General features: G+C 42.6%; 1 long non-coding RNA gene across 1 annotated transcript; it reads left to right on the top strand.

The window, feature by feature from the left end:
• The first annotated feature begins 2,848 nt into the window (after nucleotides 1-2,848).
• On the top strand, nucleotides 2,849-18,278 carry LOC119483494. Its single transcript, XR_005205708.1, has 3 exons — nucleotides 2,849-2,860; nucleotides 10,367-10,389; nucleotides 18,115-18,278. It is a non-coding gene; the product is annotated as an uncharacterized LOC119483494 (long non-coding RNA).
• The last annotated feature ends 5,196 nt before the right edge of the window (nucleotides 18,279-23,474 follow it).

Here is a 23,474-nt window from a genome sequence, read left to right as displayed (position 1 = left end):
TGGGATACAGTATTAGCAAAGCAGCCCGTTTGCACAAATAGCCGTATAAATGTCACGATAATGCGCAAGGCATTTAGCGTGCAATAAGTACGCCTTTCGAGATTTTTAACGTTTCAAATTCAATTGCAATGATCCGTCAGCCTGGAGCACTCGTTCTGTGGATGTGTATGATTCTCCAGTTGTAGACACTGGTTCGGGGTCCAAAGAGCAGTTGGAACTCTTCAACAGATCACCTCCCTCGCCACGGTTCACTGCAATGGCACTCAGCATTTCTATAGTTTCCTATTCAGTCTTTGTGACCTCCTATCTCCAGACCAAATGACCGGTTAGGACATTGAAAGGGAAATTGCGTGCATTCCTCCATAATCATAAGAGGTATTTAAATATGCTCTCTAAATAATTATGTGGTCCAGCCGGGAGCATCCAATGAATTTTTCACAAAAGCACTTTCTGCTATTTACATTCCTAAAATGTAATGTGGTTTACTTATGCAGCTGGACGGCCTGAACCCAAGCATTCATTCTCGGGGACCAAGTGCAGGCAGAAAGAGAGGGAGACAGGAGGGGGCTGAGGAGAAGAAGTTCAAAGCGTGCAAGGTCAAGCTTGAGGGTCACTCTCTCAGTGTCTTTTCGCTGCCTGCGTGAATATATAACCGCCAATTGACTTTCTAATCGGGAGGGGCCTCATAAAATATGCAGTTTAATAATAACCGTTATCATGGGTCCTTTTTTGTTTTCACCCTGTGTTTTAGTCTAGAAGCATCTAAAGCGAGCTGTGTATTAAATAATGATGGGGCTGCTGCTGCCTGCTTCCCTTTGACTCCATGTTTTGCCTCTGAAATACAAAATGACAGCCAACCATTTCCCTCTACCCCTCACTCATAAAAGCCCTTACCTACTGGATTTCCCTCTGATTGGATCAAAGCTTTGACCTGTGTTGCTAGGTGACCTTTCCTGATCCCACTGATGCCTCCAGAGTAGGGACCCTTGCCGGGGCACTTGGGAATTACCTCGGCGGTGGCGTAGTCGGCGGCTGTCACCGAGCCCTTGTCTTTTTGATGTCGCCTCTGACACCGGCCTCTGTAGCGATCGCCAGGGAGATCTGACGCCCTTGCTGGGCTGTGAATAATAGAATACATCTACCTGTCTCCGACCACCGTTGTCACCCGTGCTCCCTATGATGAAATGTTCCCATGCTTATCTTCAGGGGGTGATGTGTTCTTCCTGTCTTTTCCAGGGTACAAAGCGAGGCGTCGGCAGCGGCCAGCCATGGGAGAGAACTGTCGACAAGGTGGCTCAGCTGGCAGTGCCCGGGGCTCCCAGGGGGGCAGAGAGTTGCCTGAAGTGGAGAGTCAAGGACGCTGAAGGATGACAAGGGGCAACTGGAGAAGCGGAGGACTCTTCACTCTGCAGGCAGACACTATGGACCTCAGTCAACAGTGAGAGACACCAAGTGATGTTCAGTGCCCTCTCCTTTCCCATTTGTTCAATCACAAAGCCCCCATAGGACTCATTGCACGTTTGTGTTTGTATTTGTTTTTTTTTATATATGTATGAAGTGTGAACAGCATGTGACTCTTCATTTCATCAATGCATTTTTTTCACTCCGACTGTCGATGTTTTACTGTACATGTCCATTTTTTCATTTCATAATGATTTGTACAACCCGTTCTCACTCCCAATTCATCAAATACCGCCGTTTGTAAGTGACCCTCGGCATCATTAACCACGGAAACGCCCTTTAGCGACAGTATGTGACGAACCAGGCTTCCAACTTGTCACGGTGCAGGGAGCAGAAAAGGCAGGACGGACCCAAATGCAGAGACGCCCAGATTCAACAAAGATATTTAAATAACAAAAGGGCTTACAAACTGAAAGTCAAAGCTGCAGACAGGTAACAGGCAAAAAAATCTCCATACATGACGAATGACGAACCGACAAAGAACAGAGGAACTGAGGTGGTATAAATAGTGACTGACCAACTGGGAAAGTGAGAACAGGTGAGGTGAGTGCAGAACTAATTAGGAACAGGTGAAACTGATCAGGACGATGCAGACAATGGCTGTATTCCAAACCGCCTACTACACAGTACTGAGGAACGCAGTATGCAGTATACAGTACATACTGCATACTGCGTTCCTCGGTAGTGTGCAGTATGAAATAGTTAAAGCGATGTATTTAGCAGTATGCTAGACCAGGATTTAGTCTTTAAACCAGCTCTTAAAGCGCTGGACAAATAACTAACTCGCACCACTATTGCAATATTATTGAAAAATACAACTTTGATTTTTTTGGTTTGTTACCAATGTTAGTTTACTTTATAAGATACTGCAGGTTTAATCAATTTATTCCAACAGCTCATAGTGAAGTCAGACAAACAGGATCATCAGCGAGGGGAGACGGGAAATATAAAACATTACTCGACAAAGTTTACTCAAACTGCTTTTTCATTTACAGCAACTAAACAGTGGACTGATCTCCCTACAAATATTATAATAATGTTGAAAATGATCATGTTGTCTCAGCAGGTATCTCTCTGCCCTCTTTCCCTCTCCTCTTCTCTTCCCTCTCCTCTTCTCTCGCCACTCTGCTGCTCTGTAGCCGCTCTGTGAGCGTCACTGGCCGGCTCTCCAGAGAGCTACGCCTGCAGGCGATTGTGGCGCTTTTTAACTCCAAAAAAGCAGCTGTTAATTTATAATGTTGTAATATTGTGATATTTAAATAAATCATCCGTCAACAGGGAAATAAAAGCCTCTTGTCTACAGACCGGTCTCTTGAGAGAGCTCCAGCCAGCTCATAGCGGTCTGTGAGCGTGACTAACCACTTGGAGAGGTAGCGCCCCCGACAGGATCTAGCTAGCTGTCAAGGCAGTTTGTGGAGCTTCTAAACTCCCAAAACGTTGGAGCAAATGTTCGATTCGCCATCTAATATCGTAAAACTGCAGATATTCAAAATATACACGGTTGAGTTCTCACTGGTTTTTGGCTGCTGTTGTTGTAACCGTAGCCTTTACCGTTCGAGCGCTTTGCATTGTGGGATACAGTAGGCGAGATAGACTGGAGATTTTTTCCAAATCAATGTCACATCCGAGTATTTTTGGCATCCTGTAGATTTTGCTTTTGTTTGCTTACTGCATATTACATGCTATATGCTACATTCTGGCTAAATCAGTACGTACTACTAGTGTGGTATGCAGTGTCGCAGAGGTGGGGGACTCGAGTCAAGTCTCGAGTCGCAAATTTGAGGATTTGAGACTTGCTTGACTAACATTGTTAAAAGACTCGACTTGACTTTGACTTGGTATTCATGACTTGTGTGATGGCCTTGTCAATGTGATTCTCAGTCTTGGCCTGCCTGTTTGCCTCTGTCAGTTCCCCTTACTGCCTGGCCCCTCCCCTCTCATTAGGAGATTGGCCTCACCTGCTGAGAGCAGATAAAAGCAGGGTCATTTCAAGATGGCTGCGCTCTCACTCATGGAAGGCTGGTGCCCAGTAGGCTCCAATCTTGGTTTGGTTTGGGTTGCTTATCTTTAGTTATCCTTCATGTTACAGGGATTTTAGGGTAGCCTTATAGTTTCACAGCACCCATCACCCACACCTCACTACTGACTACTATCTTTACACCCTTATTGAACTTCTGTTCATTCAGTTGAATTATCTTTAATAAATTGACTAAAATAAACTGTTACTGTGTGGACTTCCCTTCTTTGTTATGCTGTTGAACAAGCTGGGCATAACACTTGAGACTTGACTTAAACTTGAGACAGATGACCCGAAAGGACTTGACTTTTTTTATTTTTTTATTATATATTTAAATTTTTCTAGATATTGAGAAGTTACGTTTTGTTTTTGAAACATCTGGGATTTCAAACCTGGCAACCTAGTAGGACGCAGCAGAGGCCAACGCAGGAGGCAGCGAGCTGTCATGTAGGGGCCTAGTCCAAAAATAATACAATTTGGATTCAATGATTATGTTGTCGATGACGATAGTAAGAAGAGAACAGCGGTATGTTGTCGATGACGATAGTAAGAAGAGAACAGCGGTATGTTGTCGATGACGGTAGTAAGAAGAGAACAGCGGTATGTTGTCGATGACGGTAGTAAGAAGAGAACAGCGGTATGCAGGTCTGCGGTTCAAAAATCAGTGACACGACCACCGCAACATCCAACTTCATCAGTCACTACAAAACCCACAAAGAACAGTACGTGAGTCTTTTTAGCTAACTTATTGGCTGGTCAAATGTTAGAAAAAGAAAAAGCGTGAGTAGACTTGGCTTCGAATTGATTATGCATTTTATTGAGAAAACATTTCGTTAATGTAAAAGACAATCGGGGGACTGATTCGGGGCCATATAACCAGTTAAACTATAGCGGCATGTTACTTGCTAACACAGATGCCTGCTTGATTTCGCAGGTTATCAATGTGGGTGATGGAGGCACCGGTATTTTGGTGTGTTGTTTACGCTGACCAGACGTCCCGGTTTGTCCGGGACTGTCCCAGTTTGTCCGGGACTGTCCCAGTTTCAAGCTGACGTGTCCCGAGTCCTGACACATATCTGTAAAACACTCAAATGTCCCTGTTTTCAACAGTCACTAACAAATTGTCCCGGTTTTCAATACAATTAAAATAACAATATTATACTTACATAGACGTTTATCATGTTCCACTCGTTAATTAATTTGTGTGCACGAGATAACTATACAGAGAGCGAACACAGCGCACCGCCGCAGTCGCAGTGTTAAGCCACAATTACACACGGACCCTCCGTGCTTATACAGTATGTGCACATCAAACGTGTCGTTTTGATTAATTATTCTACACAGTTCCTTCTGCGCATCAACAGGCATTTGGCTCCTCTTATATCTCCCTCAGGACCGTCCGTCCTGTCAGTCTTTCGCCCGGACGGTGTCTCCATCCTGGACAAAATGTTGTCTGAGCTCCACAATGTGACAGAGATGCTTCGGGTTCAAAAATAAAGTGGAAAAATAATATAGGTAGGCCCAGACAACAATAAGTTTCCTCTGAGGAAAACTGTCTACAGAACTCCCAGACTGTCAGTGTGTCATGAGGGGGACAGCCTTGTGATTAAAGCCTTGTTAATATTTCATGTGTTTCAAGGTACATTTCGTTTGATTTGTATGTTAATTCAATAATTTATTTGCATGCAAGTTACGTTAATGTTATGCTAGATTTATAGTGGACTGGAGCTTCTTATGCATATCTGATTGAGGTCATTAACAGATTAACGTTAGTAAGTTAGCTAAACTGTGATAATACCCTAACTAAATGAACTCTGAGCCCGTTAGCTAACGTTATGTAAAGTAATGTACAGTGTTTGATATGGTGACCAGGCGTTAGGTAGATTAGCCACAGAACCAGACAGATGGGATTACAGCCCAGGTGTTGATTTTTATCATGGCAGAGATCGCTTCATTCATAATTACGATGCATTATTTTCTGATGATCAAGTTTGTTGTCAAAAGTTTTTCTAAAAGTTTCTGATGGCCATGAAATGTATGACCCTTTTGTTTTATAGCTAAGGGATAGTTTATAGCCTACCAATGCACAATAAACTAGAATGGCACTCCCCCCCCCCCCCTTCGTGCAGCTAGTGCCATCATCCACGTGTTCTAACAATCACCAAGTGTGCTTTGGTCCAACTCAACTGGAATTTCACAGAGTTTAATGTGAAAAGACACTGAATCTACAGGTGTCCCCCCTCCAACCACCCCCCCGCTCTTTCTCTGCAGGCAGAAGGAAAGAGGCAGGGTGACGCGTCATGAACGCGTCATCATTCACACTGTGCATGTCCTAAAGCCTGTGATGTTAATGCACAGGCTGAGGGAGTTATTAAAAAAATTCCCATAATAAAAATATGTTGGAAAAAAAAAAAGATTCCCAAGCCGGATCATGATCCAGATCGCCACCAAAATCTAATGGATGGTTCATTGTGCCATACCCTACCCCTCCAAAAAATTTCTTTCAAATCCATTACGGACTTTTGGAGCAGTCCTAATAACGGACAAACCAACAAACCAACAGACCAACGCCGGTGAAAACATAACCTCCTTCTTAGGCCTTCGACCTTGGCGGAGGTAATAATCAGAGGAGGTTTGTAAATGTTTCATTTGAATACGTGATATTCCCATAACATTAGTTATTATTATTATTATTATTATTATAATTATTATTAATAATAATAAAGCAGCCTCCGGATCGAAAATAAAAGGAAGAGAGAAGGAATGAAGAATACAGATTTTGTTAACAATATTTATTTATCCATAACTCAATATTTTCAAGGGACTCTTCACTTGCAACTTTTTTTTATTTGCCATGGTGAGCATTTTAATTTGACTCGCCATGAGCCCTGTAGAGTATGTCTATAATCATCTTTTCATGACCACTGTCTTTGAACTGATTTTAAATGTGGAAACTGGGGGAGATCATCAGAATTTAGTATAACTTGACTTGTGACTTGCTTGACCTGAGCAGGGACTCGACTTGACTTGCTTGATTCTCACCACAGTGACTTGGGACTTGTTGAAACTTGAAGGTTAAGACTTGACACTTGCTTGTGACTAGCACATGTGTGACTTACTCCCACCTCTGTAGTGTCGGATACAGCCTAAAGCCGGGAAAATACAAAGGCAGGCAATAAAACAAAACATGATTGTAGGACGGAACCTACAAAATAAAACAGGAAACAAACTACAACTAAAACCAAAGACCATGACATATACTGTATCTCCAATGTAAACCCACCCGTGGCGTTATTCGACGGTCGGAGCAAGTGACGTAGTTTAAATAGTGCGAGAGTCCGCTCAGGGTGGGCGAGAGTGTTGGCGGAGGGGTCAAACAAACACAAGACAATCAACCAGGGGTCTACTGTTTGTGTCCCGTGCAAAACTAAAAGTAACGTTGACTTATTTTGTCACGTCAGTCGTTAGTCACGTGACTCATCGGTATCGTCAGTCCTGTGAGTCGTTAGTCAGTGAAGTTAACGTCGACCACGACCGTTTCCTTACCCTACCTAAGTGGTGTTGCCTAAACCTAACTTCCTGTGAAGACGGAAGTTTATTTGAAAGGACACTACTACTACTTACTGCATGTAACGAGCGTAAATTGACACGCCAACCCCAGTCCGTCCAAAAGTAACGAGAGGGGAGGGGTACCCCGTGCGTCGGTCTGCACTGACCAAGCGGCGGTATTTTACGAGTTGGAAGTGAGAATGTATTGATTTATAATATTGACTCCACAGTATTTCCCTTTTCATGAACCGTTTGCCTTCAATAACTGGTCTTACCACCGCCGGCTCCCCCTGTCGTATCCTCATGCCAGTGGTTGCTGACAGACCTCTGGCCTGTCAAGCATACCTCAACGATCCTTGGAAAGGGATTCCACCGCCACTCACAGCTGTGTAGGAGTTCAACACTTTTACACGTCGATCCCTGCGAATGAGGTTTTGAGGATTTGGCAAGTGCCGCTGCGTGCACGGATGGACAGATGGATGCTGTGGAGTTTGTAGAGGTACTGTGAGAGAGCTGTGGTTTGGCCCGACGTGTCGCTGTTTCCGTTGCCGCTGTCACTCCTCATATTACCCGACCAGAAGATTCATCGTTGCCAGTTGGTGTATGATGTCAAAATACCCATGAGGTGCATTCACATTTTGCAGCATATTTAGGAAGGGTTCACTCACAGTCCATGACTTCAGTAATTATAAATGCATCACAGATGCATGTATGGTAAATCAGTGTGCAGGAAATAATGATCATGGCTGTGTGGCCGTGATGCTTTCCATCAAAGCCACTGTCCTCATGGAGCACATGTGTGTGTCAGGCATCATCTGCTGTGGATTATTGTTGTATGGGAATGTCTGTGGCTTAATCTGGCCCCCACCATTTTGTCACCATATTTCACCCCTTACACCCTTTTGATAATTGTGATATATTCTGTATGGTGTGTGTGACCCACCGAATATAAGTTTTCACAAACTTTTCTGCTGACCATTCTGAAACTAAATTAGGATTCAAATTAGCTTTTTCTTGTCCTTGATGGAACACCCCATAAGTCATGACAAAAAGAAATATGAGCTGCCACCCCAATGCTTGCATAAACGAAGCTCTGAATCCAGTCTGAGTGTCTAGATAGGACCCAATAGTTTGCTGTTTATTAGGGCTGGGGCGATACACCTATCTCTCGATTCGATACTATCATGATACTCGAGTGCCGATTCGATAAGTATTGTGATTCCATATTACGATTTATTGCGTTTTTTTGTTATCTTTTTAAACACTAGACCATGGGAAAAATATGAAACATACACTTTTAGGGATTTTTACTTTGAAAAAATATCTAAATTGATACAGTAAAAATGTTTGATTTCCAATAATTAGTGGTATTTTTGTTTTAATTTATAAGGGACATGTAATGTCATCAATCTTATTTCCATATATGTATTTTGCATAGAGTTCCCTTTGTTAACACCTTATTTTGAAAAGTGGACATAGTCCCACGTGTCTACTTCCTCTAACTTCTCCAAGGTGGTCTCTAGCTCTCCCGTCAGCTCCGTTCGCTTTATCCATCCATGGTCAGCTCCATCGGGGCCGTTTCAATGCAGAGAACAGAAATGTCAGTATATGGGTGCTCTACAGTCGTAGCGTCGGCCCATTTGACCACGGAGACGAGAGTGACAGCTGGTTTGACCACACGTTGATGCAGTACGATAACGTTTCCTGTCCGTGACAGAGTTAGCATGCAGCTTTAGCTCTGCTCTGTCTAGCTCTGCTTTTCCTGTCAATGTGTGAAACCCAAAGTGTTTCCATCCTTTACTGGATGTGTCGTGTTTACCACGCTGGATTTAACATGTGAGGGTGCAGGTCGTATCCACGCTGACCCTCCAACGTTTTATACTTTCTCATTTCGGCCGGCTGCGGTTTGTTTTGGTTGACGGATACGGAACGGATATGACGTCATATTACTCAGACTACAACAATAAAAGCGGTAACTTCCTTCTACCTCCACATAGACTCAAATGAATCAAATCTATCGATTCTGGCATTAAAACATCTATTTCAAATTCGTAAAATAAGAAAATTGCGATACATAGGTGAATCAATTTTTTGTCTCACCCCTAGCTGCTATCCTGGGGAGTCCTCGGCTGTTTACCAGGACAGAGCTGCATTGATGGTGAAGGTGTAATACAGTGCATTACTTTGAGTCTTCCTTACTTATTTCTATCCTATTATTACTACTATGTCTTTCTTTCTACCATCATTTCTACCTTTCTCTTCCTCTCCCTCCATCCTTTCTACCAAGCTCCCGACTCTCTTCCTCTACCCCTCTTTCCGCCTCCCTCTTTAAGCCGGTTGGAGGTGCATTCCTCATTCCTTGAATGCACACAGAAATGCTCAGCACTCTGGCGTCAGCACTTCTTAAAATGGGCTGCTGCCACCACTGCTCCAGCTGGAGCTTCAGCACTTTTGCTCCAAGAAAAAAAAAAAAACATTCTGGTGAGAGAAGGAGAGATGAGAGTGGAGGAAAATACGCTAAATCCGCCAAACCCAGGAATGTATTTTCATTAAAACAAGTTTGTTTGAAGGGATTGGGAAGGTGGAGGAGAGAGAGACAGTATCAGAGGTGATCAGACCCAATAGCTCAACGACCGCACAGTGCTAAAAGTATTAAAGAAGCAGAGAATGGGGATACATTACATCTGCCAGGCTGGAGACTTTATTTGGCTGTAGGATTTACTAACAGGAGTTTATCAGTTGGCTAAGGAGAAAGCTCCTGTCTCAAATCCCTGTTTCGCTGCTTGTGGCTAGGTAGATTGAGGAATAGTGTTTCTATGAGAGTGCATGTTTATGTGTGCGTGTGTGTGTGTCACCTCTGCCACTAGCTAAAGCCATCATCCCTCCAGTCCACACACGTCTAGATTTATTTCTCGCCCTGGTCAGTCTCCAGGAGAGGTAATTACCAACCATGGAAACCTAGGACTTCCTGGAAGAAGCTCATCGGAATACACTCACCATCCACTGTCTTAAATGTGATGGCAACGACAACACAGAGCTACATCATCCCCTATACAGTTGGGTACCTGGTACATTTTCTATTTCTTACCTTGTCCGTCTTTTTCTCTTCAAGCTGTAGTAATCAGTATATTTTAGGGCTGTCAATTGATTCAAATAGTTAATCGCGATTAATCACAAATTAATCCCATATGTTGTTTCTGTTCTAAATGTACCTTAAAGGGAGATTTGTCAAGTATTTAATACTCTTATCAACATGGGAGTGGACAAATATGCTGCTTTTTGCAAATGTATGTATATATTTATTATTGGAAATCAATTACCAACACAAAACAATGACAGATATTGTCCAGAAACCCTCACAGGTACTGCATTTAGCATAAAACAATATGCTCCAATCATAACACAGCAAACTGCAGCCCAACAGGCAACAACAGCTGTCAGTGTGTCAGTGTGCTGACTTGACTATGACTTGCCCCAAACTGCATGTGATTATCATAAAGTGGGCATGTCTGTAAAGGGGAGACTCGTGGGTACCCATAGAACCCATTTACATTCACTGATCTGGAGGTCAGAGGTCAAGGGACCCCTTTGAAAATGGACATGACAGTTTTTCAAATATTTACTTAAAGTTTGGAGTGTTATTTAACCTCCTTCACAACAAGCTAGTATGACATGGTTGGTGCTGATGGATTCCTCAGGTTTACTAGTTTCTCTGATTGTTTAATGCCAGTATATTCACGTTATAAACAATTTTTTTCATTAGCGCTACAGCCAATGAGAACCTGAGACACGGGTCGAGGGGAAACCAGGGGAGAGGGGTTGCTTTTAACAATTTGCATTTGCAACACGGACCAGTTGTTGCTGCACATAGAGGAAACGTGTGGAAACCAAGCCCTTGGTTTGAAGCTAATTTTCATAGTGGCCAAACGGTGGAATTACAACTTCTGTGTCCGTCACGTGATGCCATTGGACCCAAAAATACTTTTTCCCATAGACTTACATTGGGAGAGAGACAACTTTAAGTCAGAGGATAATCCTTTTTGAGGTAAATCAACTTCCCAGTATGAACACTTAGTAGTCCTTATTTAAATCATTACTTCCTGAAAGTTGTAAAATGCACTAATAGCTGAATCCAGAGTTATTTCCCTTCCTCCGTTCACATGAATGAGCCCCAGACCGAGGCTGGAGCGAGGGCTGGGAGGAGGAGTTAAAGGAAACGCTATTGTGCCTGCTCTATGGGCCCAATGACTGCGGAAGATTGCCAGGCATCCAGATACTTTATCACTCGGCAGTCGAGCCATTTTGGCTTCATGCGCCACTGAGACACTCTCATAGGAATGAACGGGAGCCTCCGACGCTGTAACCAGGAAGGACCCAAATGCAGACTCTGAGACGACAAACAAAATACTTTAATCAAGCAAAAAGCTTACAAGCCAAGAGACCAAAAAGCAGGCAGGAACACCAGGCATATTACAGGTCAACAGAACTTCATGCAACAACGAAGACAGACTGGAACTGTGCTGGTATAGTGAATGACTGGTAGGGGAAGAGAGAACAGGTGAGCAGGAGGTCTGGTGAGCTAACGAGGGATGGGTGAAACTAATCAGGGTGCCAAATTATGAATCCTATAGCAAAGACATGACCAGCCCTTCTCTGCCTCTGATTGGCTAGCACTCACTGCCTTCGTTGGTTGGATTGGTTAGATTTAGGCATGAGGAGTGAAATTGGTTAGGGTTAGGGTAAGAATATCATGGTCAGCCAATCAGAGGCAGAGTAGGGCGGGTCATGACTTAACTAGAGTTGGTTTCGTAATATCGCAATTGGGGCGGGACAAATATCCAAAACTGGTGGGAAAACACACAAAGGCAGGGAGTTAGGGATGTGAAATGAGAGGAGAGGTGAGTGAGGAAATAAAACAGGAAACACCAAACATGAATGATATGAATGAAACAAAGGAAAACATGGAGCAGGGCAGAGTATGACACAACAAGCAGGACTCCAATGAAAGTTCTGTGGATTCCTCCAACAAAAAATCTTGTCTCACGCATGGTATTACGTCATTTCCTGTGTCACTTCGGCATTTGTTTTTGTGAGAAAACTACTCATTGGGGATTCCTACTGGTGAAAGATCTGGTAGTGTGTATTGTGAAAACCACAACAACTTCAATACTCACGATTACAAGACAGCAAGTCGTGTGTTGTGAATTTGGTTTAAGCTGCACTGAACATAGGTTCAAAGAATAATTCTGGTTTACTACAACTTATTTTCATGGTTTCAACCATCGCTCTTGTCAATAATAGGAATGTAATCCCCAAATGAATCACTGAGTTCTGTGACATCATTAAAATGAAGGGTAACACTTTATAATAATTATTTATAAATGGTAAATTGATAGTTAATTATACTTTGTTAATAGTTATTATTACATTTGCATTACAGTGCATTAACACTGTACTAATTATTAGTAATGCTATAATGTACGAAAACAATTAAATTCTGATTATATTAGTATTTATTATCAGTTCATTGTTGCAGTCATTATAACATTTTATATACTATATTAAGTATTTGTTATTGATTACCAAATTTGATTTGATTTGTAAACCTTTAAGAATTCTTCTGTAAAACATCTAAAATTATTACGTAGATAGATGGAGCAGAAACCTATTATTAACCATTGACAAAGTATTAACTATCTAGCTAAATAATGTTTATAGATGCTTTACAAAGTATTTATTAACCATTTAAGAAGTTATTATAATCATCATTTGCAACTTTATAATAGCCATCCATCCAAATAATGTTTATAGACGGTTTACAAACCAATTATTGACCATTAACAAAGTGCTACAAACATGTATATCTGTAATGTTTATAGATGTTTTACAAACATTTCTTTAAGGTTTACAAATAATTTCTTAATTATTAACAGATACTTATTTGGAAAAGAAAATTAAGGCTAAGGGGGAATTATTACTCAAATTGACCCAAGATGTAATAAACCAGAATGATCCTTTAACACCCAAGCCAGGTGTCTCTACGTAGGCATTTCACCAGAGGGCCGTCACATTAGATCCTGTATTTTGGCAGATGCCTCTCCCTCCCTCCTCTCCCTCCCTGTTTCAGCACTTTGTTATCCGTCTCATATAACTCTCTGAGGGTGTCTATTATCACCTAACAGACTGAAACCAGGAAGAAATATATCAATCAATATCATTCTGTGGTTTCAGTAATCCCTGCCTAAGTGTAAAAGGCTGCTGAGATCCACTTTTTCTACAAGCTGACTCAGTCAGATGAACAGACCCACCAGGCCTTTTTGGCTGCTCCTCCCTTGCTGCTCTGCCCTTCATCAGTCCAGGGTGGTGGATGCACATGGGGACCGCCCCTAGATTAAAAGAGCCTAATGCTCCCTTGATAAGAAGGGATGAACGTTGCATGGCTTTAAACGTACACAAACACACAGAGCTGCATATGAGCATAATTACATGTACACCAAAACAGGAGGGAACATTACATGGCAGAATAATATGCATCTAATTTGATGACACACAAGAATACACACAAATTGAAATATCTATCCATCACCGACTGTGTGTGAGGCGTGTTTACTGAGGCGTGTGTCCAATCGCATTGCCAAATAGTTAAACATGCACATGTTTCAAGGAGAGACGTCATTGAAACATAAAATATGAATCCACGTTCATCACAAACACACCAGCACACAAATAAACACACCACCAACAACTGGAGTAGGAATGACAGACAGCAACACAAACACACACACACACACACCAACACAGTCTCACGCAGTTTGTGAAATAGTCACAAAATGTAATCTAATTGATTCGTGTGCATTAACACAAATTTCCCCTTTTTTTTCGTGACGCTCAGCACGACTTTCAACAACATGTTTTACGTGCATTTTCTTACGAATATCCAGCAACACATGACACGCGAGTCAATTTTTGCTCCAGTCTTTTCAAAATACAACTAATTAGTTTAGGAATACATAACAGTTTGGGTTAAAATAACACCAGAAGTGGCGTAACTTATGTGCGGAAGTTACGTGACAAAAATGACTTAGTTAGCTTTAGGAAAAGATCACAGTCTGGGTTCAAATAACTGCGGAAGTGCTGTAACTTAAGTACGGATGTTACGTGACAAATAAATCAACTTTCAACACCAGTCTCATGGGTGAAAGTCCTGTGTCCTCCTCTGCGGCATTCGTTGCTCTCTATACTTCCCGGTTCACAGTTACGTGGATTACATACGAAGTGATTTGCTGACAGTCACGAAAAAAAGGGAAATTCGTGTTTATGTACACGAATCAATACATTACATTTTGTGACTATTTGACAAACTGCTGTGCGACGGTGCTGCACATGCAGAGGGCAACCCCTCATTAAATCATATCCAAAGTGTAGTGTGTTGGTTTCTCAAGCCACTGTGACGATGAGGTATAAGCCGACACCTTGATGTTTTGATGCATGCTGTCGTCAGTGGGCTGCAATGTGCGTGCCAGATGAGTCCGGCCATTCACTCAGTATCACTACCACATACAGTACAACTCCCACAAGACCTTCTGAGACACCTCCTGTCAATCTCCCTCTGTCTTTCTCCTCCTCGCTCCCTCTCACGGCTGTTGCCATGGGGTGCAGGAGGCCGATGGAGGGCGTTTGAAGGCTGGCGCAGAGAGGGAGGGGCTGGGAGATGGAAGGGCGAGAGAGAGAGAGAAAGGAATGGGACAGTTGAGAAAGATAGGGATGAAGGAGAGTAAGGAGGGCCAGAAAAAAAAGATAGAGAATGAGAAAGATGAGAAGAAGAGAAAAAAGGGGAGGAGAAACCAAAGAAAGGGGATGGTCGGTGTTTCTCCTTTTATTGTTGTTTCCTTAGAAAATAGCTTTAGACTCTGTGCTTGGCCGATAGCACTGTTACTGGCACATGAACACACATTATACATGCATACATGCACACACACACAAACACACAGACACACACTCCTTTTGGTTGCTCTACATGGTAATCACCATGGTAACAAAATGTACAGAACACAACCGGGGTGGGATATTTTTAAATTTCAAAGGCATGGAAACAACAATAGGGACGACAAAGAGAGAGAGAGAGAGAGAGAGAGAGAGAGACTCAGTGCAAGCAGATGGATGTGTGTGTGCGCATGTGTTTGCGTGCATGTGTGTGTGTGTCCAAGGTCACAGCCCAGAACCATCTGTATGGGGAATGGGGAGAATGAGGGACAGAGGATTAAAGTAAGAGGACAGGGCCTAAAATACATGAAAGGGTAATTTCACCCAAATTACAATTTTTACATATTTTCTCACTTTCCTATCCTTGCAGGTAGTTTTGGTTTTATTTATCCAACTTTGAGATTTCTGCATCCACCTCATTATAATGGATCAGCCCGGTCACACAGCTGTTTTATTAATAGTATTTAAAAAAGCAAGGCGTAGTGGTGGCCTAAAGGTTTGAGAAGCGAGCTTGAGACCAGAAGGTCGCCGGTTCAATCCCCCGGAATGGCAGGATAAATCTTGGAGGGGGAGTGAAAAAGCAGTGCTGGCCCCTCCCTCATTGCCACCACTGAGGTGCCCTTGAGCAAGGCCGTTAGCCCCAACCGCTTCAGTGGCCAGCAGATCAGACCGTGTTTGTACTGGGCAGCTTCCAGGTGTGAATGTGATGATCATATTGATGTATGATCAATATGCTACCTCAGTATCCAGCAAGAGGACTTTGTTTGTCTTTGACATTTGCACTAGTCTGTTCAAAATAATTGAAAAGAAACAGATCCTTGTCAGATGTCTCAAAACATGTCCAAATAAAACCAAAACTGTCTGTATGACTAAGTACTAATTAAGAGGCCCTGAAAACCTTTTTTCTCAATCAGCTTCTTCCTACTGTGCAGTGACAATACCAGCCTGATCTGAATAACCCAAAATGACCGCGACCTGTTGGCAGCGCATTACGTGGTGGTGGCACGGAAACCAAACACAGTTCTTTTAACCCAAACCATCATTTTTTTTTCTAAACCTAACCAAGTAGGTTTTGTTGCCTAAAACCTACGTTAAATTGTTTCCGTGGTGGTGGTACGGAATGTGTTAAAATTACGTAATGTGCAATGCGCTCTCAAGAGGTTGTAGTCCTTTCACATATTTCTGTGAGATCACGTTGAAGAATACACTATTTTCTGCCAAAGTTAGGGTTGTTTTGGTAATATTAGCGGTCTTTTTCATTCTTATGTTGCGTTGTTTATGTACATATTTTGCTTAGTTTATGTACTTATTTTAAGTCCAACCATGATGTTTTTCCTAAACCTAAGTAGTTTTCTTGCCTAAACATAACCGCAACCGCTTTACGTTAACATTATAGCACTAAATGACGCATGAAAATGACGTTTCACAACATTAAACCTGTGACCATGAACAGCTTAAATGCATATCATGACAGGCGGAATGTCCATAAAAGTGGCGTGCCACCCCATGAGATCACGTTGCACACATAAATATACAACATAAACCACGCCCGTAGCTGCCAGTAGCTCCTCACAGGACGCTGATTGGTCCGGTCACTGACAAGATCCTGAAAAAATGGATTTCCGTGTGATAAGTGATCATGTGATATTCTGATATCGCAAGAATCCAGCTGCCTTGCAAGGTAAGCACTGTCCATCAAATCCATCGATCGGTCCGTCTGTCCGTCCCATTCTCGTGAACCAACCTGTTGTCATTCCCAGGGCGTCAAATACCGACGCTTTCTCACGGCCGTCGGAGTTCGATACCGCCGCACAAGGCACCCTTAAGCGCCGGTATGCGACACACTGGGCTTTCTATGCCAACCCATCCACGGCAACCGTAAACTCACAGGGAAAGTGCTGTGGTGACGTAGTTTAAAGAGCGAAAGAGACATTTCCTTTTCTCTTCCTTCTCCATCATGTGAAGTCTTTTTCCATCTTGTCTGACGATGTCCATGTGTTGCATTCCCATGTGTGGGTGTGTGGGTACAAGCACACACACTTGTACATATGTTTACTGTGGCCTAAATGCAAGCATGTGTGTCTTTGTGTGTGTGTGGGTATGTTTGCCTGTGTGTGTTCTCCCCAATAACATCTCATCCCTCCTGTCTGGGTGTAGATTTAGCAAGGACAGCTGAGTTCATTTCAAAAGTTGAAGCGGGTCGGAGGTCAGACACTGGTGTAGGTGGCCTCTTGTACTCAGACCACCATCTAGCAGTTGCCAAATAAATCAGAGTCTTGCTGAGTGGTTTGGCAAGCATGACATACCTCCCTCCCTCACACTCTCTCTTTCTGCTGTCCATCCCTCTATCTTTCTGTCTGTCTGTCTGTCTCTCTTTCATGCTCTCTCACACGCACATATCCAAGCCAACAGCAACCCATAAAGCCACATCTGGCCCACTTCTCCCCACTGGACATGAACAACTCTGCCACCTTGAAAATCCTTTCCCTCATCTGTGGCACTTTGATAGCGAAGTAACATTTGTGCAATGCTCCAGATCCACGTATTTTTCCTTCTTTAAATTCAACACACTCTCACTCCCAACTCATCAAAGTCTGCAGCTTGGTCAATGGCCCTCCGCTTCAAACTATGATGCTCTAGGTACCCCTCTAGCGTTAGTTTTAGATGTGTCAGGGATGGCATGTCAGTTTCCACTTATATGCATAGTGTCTTCTCAATATAAACTTAAGTGTTCCACAGAAAACGTACAGTTTCTGCTTATTTAGGGCTGTCAAAGTTAACGTGGTAATAACGCGCTAACACAATTTTTTTTTAACGCCAGTAATTTCTTTAACACATTAACACAATCAATCTTTCGGAGGATGTAGTGGGCTCAGTTTTAAAGCCAGAGTGAAGGCATCATATGAAACTAGAAAACCTGAGCAATCCATTGGTAGTAACCATGTCATACCGGCTTGTCGGAAGGAGGTTGAATAACGTTTCAAATTCACACTCAATTTTGTCAAGGAAAAACAATCGTGGCAATTTTCAAAGGGGTCCCTTGAACTCTGACCTCAAGATATGTAAATGAAAATGGGCTCTATCGGTACCCACCAAGCCCCAAGGAAGAGCGCTGGTCGTTGATGCCAACTTTCGTAGTGGCCAAATGGCAGTACTACAACTTCTGGGTCCCTCACGTGATGCCATTGGGCCCAAAAAGACTTTTCCCCATAGACTTACATTGGGAAAGAGACGTATGTAACTCAGAGGATAATTTTTTTTGAGGTGAATCAACTTCCCAGTATGAAAAGCTAACAGTCCTTATTTAAATCATTAGGTCCTAAAAGATGTAAAATGCACTAATAGCTGAATCCAGAGTTATTTCCCTTCCTCCGTTTATGTGAATAAGACCCAGACTGAGGCTGGAGCGAGGGCTACGAAGCGGGGTTAGCTGTGACCCCGTGACCAAACCATGTGACTGAGTGGACAGTACTGCGCCTGCTCTATGAGCCCAATGCATGCGGAAGATCGCCGGAAGATCTGGGTACTTTTCCACTCGGAAGTGGAGTCATTTTGGCTTCTTGCACCACTGAGCAACTTTCATAGGAATGAACGGGGCCCCGCCTCCAACGCTGTATCCAGTTCTCTTAATACATCCATGGTTACCACGAGTTTCCCCTTTACAGGCATGCCCACTTTATGATAATCACATGCAGTTTGGGGGCAAGTCATAGTCAAGTCAGCACACTGACACACTGACAGCTGTTGTTGCCTATTGGGCTGCAGTTTGCCATGTTATGATTGGAGCATATTGTTTTATGCTAAATGCAGTACCTGTGAGGGTTTCTGGACAATATCTGTCATTGTTTTGTGTTGTTAATTGTATATATGTATATATAACTACATTTGCATAAAGCAGCATATTTGTCTGCTCCCATGTTGATAAGAGGATTAAATACTTGACAAATCTCCCCTGAACCCATTTTGAACAGATACAAAATATGCGATTAATTGTGATTAACTATGGACAATCGTGATTAATTGTGATTAAATATTTTAATCGATTGACATCAGACTAATCAAATCCAGATGTTTTGACCTGTGCAGGAGGCCTTCATGTTATACACAATCTGCAGCTTACCTACATGTACACACACGTGCATGTATGCAGGTAAAGTGGGCATGCATGTAATATGCCTACACATGCTGTACACACGAGTGCTCAACTGTCCCCCCTCCCCGTAACCACGCGGCTCTGCTTTCACACTTGTTTACTGTTGTTCCGATTCGTGGTACATTTCCGTTACACTTTCCCCATCAAAGTGCAGCTGTGTACCACTGTTGCCTGGAAACGATGACTGGCTATGAAGGGGAAATGGAGAACAATGTAGGAGTGGGTGAAGCCACATGAACATGACTGATGGGAGTGTACCCGTCTGGATGGTCCACAAAGCAGTCTACCGTTTAATATGGCATCAAGTCAGGCTTGAAAGCCATTCTCTCCTATCTTCTCCTATCATCTACAAGAGTGCCACTAATGATGTAGTGACATAGGCAAATTAGAGTTCTTCCAGTGGGAGTATTGATTATTTTGTGACTGCACACACAGACTGTACCGCAGTTTGACTTGAACCGATCTCAGACAACCTTGTTCAGTTAGAACTTGGATTTCGCTCGCCATACCCATGTTTGGAAAAAGCATTAATATTACCAATTTTTAGGTGAACTAGGTCTGTCTGGATTTAGTGTCCAGTCAGAACAGAAAGTGGCCCACCAAAATTCATTCATGAATCCGTGTGTAACAGGTGGTGCTGGAAAGCCTGGTGATGTAGTGACTACTTGCGCTCTCCGTCTCTGACTCAGTAAGTTAACATAGTTAATCTATGGAAACATGTTTGTCACAAGCATGTGTGTACAAAAATGCCTGAGCGAAATCGCCCTTTAAACACATACATAGGCCCCCATTCACATGTTTGCATAGTCCTGTCTGAGAGCCTGTCTGAGAGCCTGTATGGCCAGTCATAATGGGGCCGACACAGTCTCATGGCAGTTCGTAAAATATTCCCGAAATTTAATCTATTTAATTTGTGTACATAGACACGAATTTCCTTTTTTCGTGACGCTCAGCACGACTTTCAACAACGCATTTTTTGTGTGTTGTCCTACAAATGTCCAGCAGCATGTGATGCACGTTACGTGAGAAGTAAGTCAACTTTGACTTGTGGTTTCACACGGGACATGAACACAGGTCTCCTGGGCGAATGACCTGTGTTTTTTGACCCACCCATCCACCCCGACTTCCTCCCTACACGCCGTTTGCCGCCTTTTATACTTCCCAGTTAAAAATTACGGGGATACATACAAATTAATTTCATGCTGACCATCTCGGAAAAAAGGTGAAATTTTTGTCTACGTACATGAATCAATACATTCAATTTCATGAGTATTTCACGAACGGCTGTGCGACTGGGCTGGGTGAGCTCAAAGTGCTGAGCGGAAGCCCTCCCTGTGTAGATCTGACTGAACCGACAAAAAGGAGGCACAGAGGTTCCCACAGGTCTCCAGCTTGTTCATCACATCCAGCCTGTGACTTCTACCATCCTCATTTTTTTTGGAGTAATGATCCAAACTGGAGACGACAGACCGGCGTTGTGTGCAGCTGCAGATAGGGCAGGTGGTTGAGCTCCACACGCATGCGACTTTTACCATGACGATATGCCTCAAAAGATAATGTGATGATCTGTGTGTTTCGCTGCCAGGTTAGCCCACCACCTCCACTATCTCCTCCCAACCCCTCCTCCTGCGGTCCCTTCATTGCCGCAGTAACTTATTAATTTCTGTCAGATGGTTTTCCCTGCCATTTAGAGATACTACCAAATCACATTATGTCTGTCATGGATTATGTGTACAGGCAAAGCATCTCCTTGAAGAAGAAAGGGGAAAAAAAGATCAAAGATGTTCTTACAATCACCTCTAAGTGAATACGGGAGGTGGACGTGTAGGTGTGTGTGTGTGTTTGCATCCCACATATGTTTTATGGGGAATGCAGATAGCCAACATAGCTTCATTGACATCCGTTCCATCACCATGTTATATCATTATCAGGATTATTACTCATTGAATACTTTTTGGGGATTCTGCTGATTGCACTGTGGAAAGGTCATCTCTGCAGTTATGTTAACAGTTGATGGAATGAAACGAGAGATGCACGTCTCAGGTTTTACCTAACTGAGCTCAGAATCTCAATCTCATATTTACCCATATTTGGCTGCATATTTGTGCATGTGTGTGTCAGTGGATTTGAAGCTGTCACTTTGTAATTACCTCAGCAAATACAGGCCTGGAGAGAGTTGACTGAAGTCTTCCAGTTGGACAGCCCTGGGAGAAAATGAGAAGTGACAGACCACATAACACAGCATGGGACGTAAATAACTTTTACCCCCCTTTCCTTCTCTCTCTCTCTCTCTCTCTCTCTCTCTCTCTCTCTCTCTCTGTCGTGGAAACATGGATGATACTTCAAGGATTTTGAAAGAGAGAGAGGGAGAGATGAGCTGAAATGAGAGAATATCCCTCGCTTTCATCTTTCGAAAAAAATCTCTGACATCCTCTCTCACTTGCTTTGATGAAAGTCTTTGGTTTTTTGGTGTTTTATCCTCTTACAAGAGGTGTATGTATTATAGTGTGTGCAACACGCGTGCATGCACACTCACACGTGTTGTGGTGAACACTGGCACGCAGCGATATCATTTTATCCCCAGAATGTGAGTAGGTGGCATGAGGAATCTTGCTTTGTGTGTTTCTGTGTGTTTGAGGGACTTTTCTCAGCGCCGGTCGGCGTTGGAGGGCCTGAATTTTTCATTCTACGTCCTCGTCAAGTACAAAAGATGTGTTCTACCCACCGGCCGCTCAGCTTCATTTTGTTGTCCAGTACTTACTTCACCACCCCTGTGTTGCTTGAGCTCCCGGCAGGTTGTTACTGAGACAACAACACTGTTGTTACAGCATGTGTGTGTGTCAGTGTGAGTCCAGCATTTATCACTGAAGAAACACATCCACATTGGTATGTTTGGTGGTATATCTTCCAGCTCCCTCAACTACTGATGGAAGAAGTACTCAGATCTTTTACATAAGCAACAAAAGCAATACCACAGTATAGAAATACTATGTTACAAGTAAAAGTTCTGCATTCAGTTCTTACTTAAAGGGATAGTTTGAGTGTTTTGAAGCAGGATTGTATGAAGTACCTATTCATAGTCAGTGTGTTACCTACAGTAGATGACGGTCAGCACGCCCCCAGTTTGGAGAAACAGCATGGGAGCAAAGCAATGTACCGCTGTGGACGGGGGCAGCAGCAAGACATATTTTAGACACCTAAAAGAAAAGCCCAGCTAAAGAAATATATTTCTGTTTAAGTGTACGCTATGTTTAGAATATTTTCGACGTGGAACTGAACTGAAAGTGAAACTAATCTTTGCTGTTTTGTTAATTGAGTTTGGTGGCTTTGAAGAGAGCGCTTTCCGATGGGGAACTGAACTGAAAGGTAAACTTATTTATGCTGTCTGACGGCAAGATAAAGCAGTGAAAACATTCTAAATATTTATACACTTGAACTGATATTGATTTTTTTAGGTGGGCCTTTCTTTAGGTGTCTAAAATACGTCTTGCTGCTGCCCCCGTCCACAGCAGTACCTTGCTTTGCTCCCGTGCTGGTACTCCTGTCTGTTTCTCCAGACTGGGGGCGTGCTGACCGTCATCTACTGTAGGTAACACACTAACTATGGATGAGTACCTCATACAACCCCACTGAGAAACACCACAACTATCCCTTTAAATAAAAATACATAAGTATTTGCATCAAAACACACCTAAAGTACCAAAAGTAAAAAGTACTCATTATGCAGAATGAACCATTTCAGACTAATATATATAATAATTATGGCTGTCAATCGATTCAAATATATAATGGTGATTAATAGCATGATTGTCCATAGTTATCATTCTCAAGTATTTAATACTCTTATCAACATGAGAGTGGGTAAATATGCTGCTATATGCAAATGTATGTATATATTTATTATTGTAAATATCTTAACAATAAGCTAGTATGACATGGTTGGTACCGATGGATTCCTCAGGTTTACTAGTTTACTATGATATCATTTTGTATCTTCATTATAGCTTTAAAACAACCCGCTAGAACCTTACAGCCTACAACCTACAACCAAGTTGCTTTAATGTGTTAAAGAAATTAGTGGCGTTAAAACGTACGTTAACGCGTTATTATGGCCTTAACTTTGTCAGCCCTAATAATAATAATATTATAATTATTGATGCATTAATGTTTGAGCATCACTAATGTTGCAACTAGACTACTTCAAAATTGTACTTAAATAGGCTCCAGTACTTGAGTGGATGTACTTACATTACGTTACATTCCACCACTGACCTCAACCCTCATATACATTTACACACGCACACACACACA

This window comes from Sebastes umbrosus, chromosome 3, assembly GCF_015220745.1.
Source record: "Sebastes umbrosus isolate fSebUmb1 chromosome 3, fSebUmb1.pri, whole genome shotgun sequence".
Classification (NCBI taxonomy): domain Eukaryota; kingdom Metazoa; phylum Chordata; class Actinopteri; order Perciformes; family Sebastidae; genus Sebastes; species Sebastes umbrosus.
This window is presented reverse-complemented; position numbering and strand designations above follow the sequence as displayed.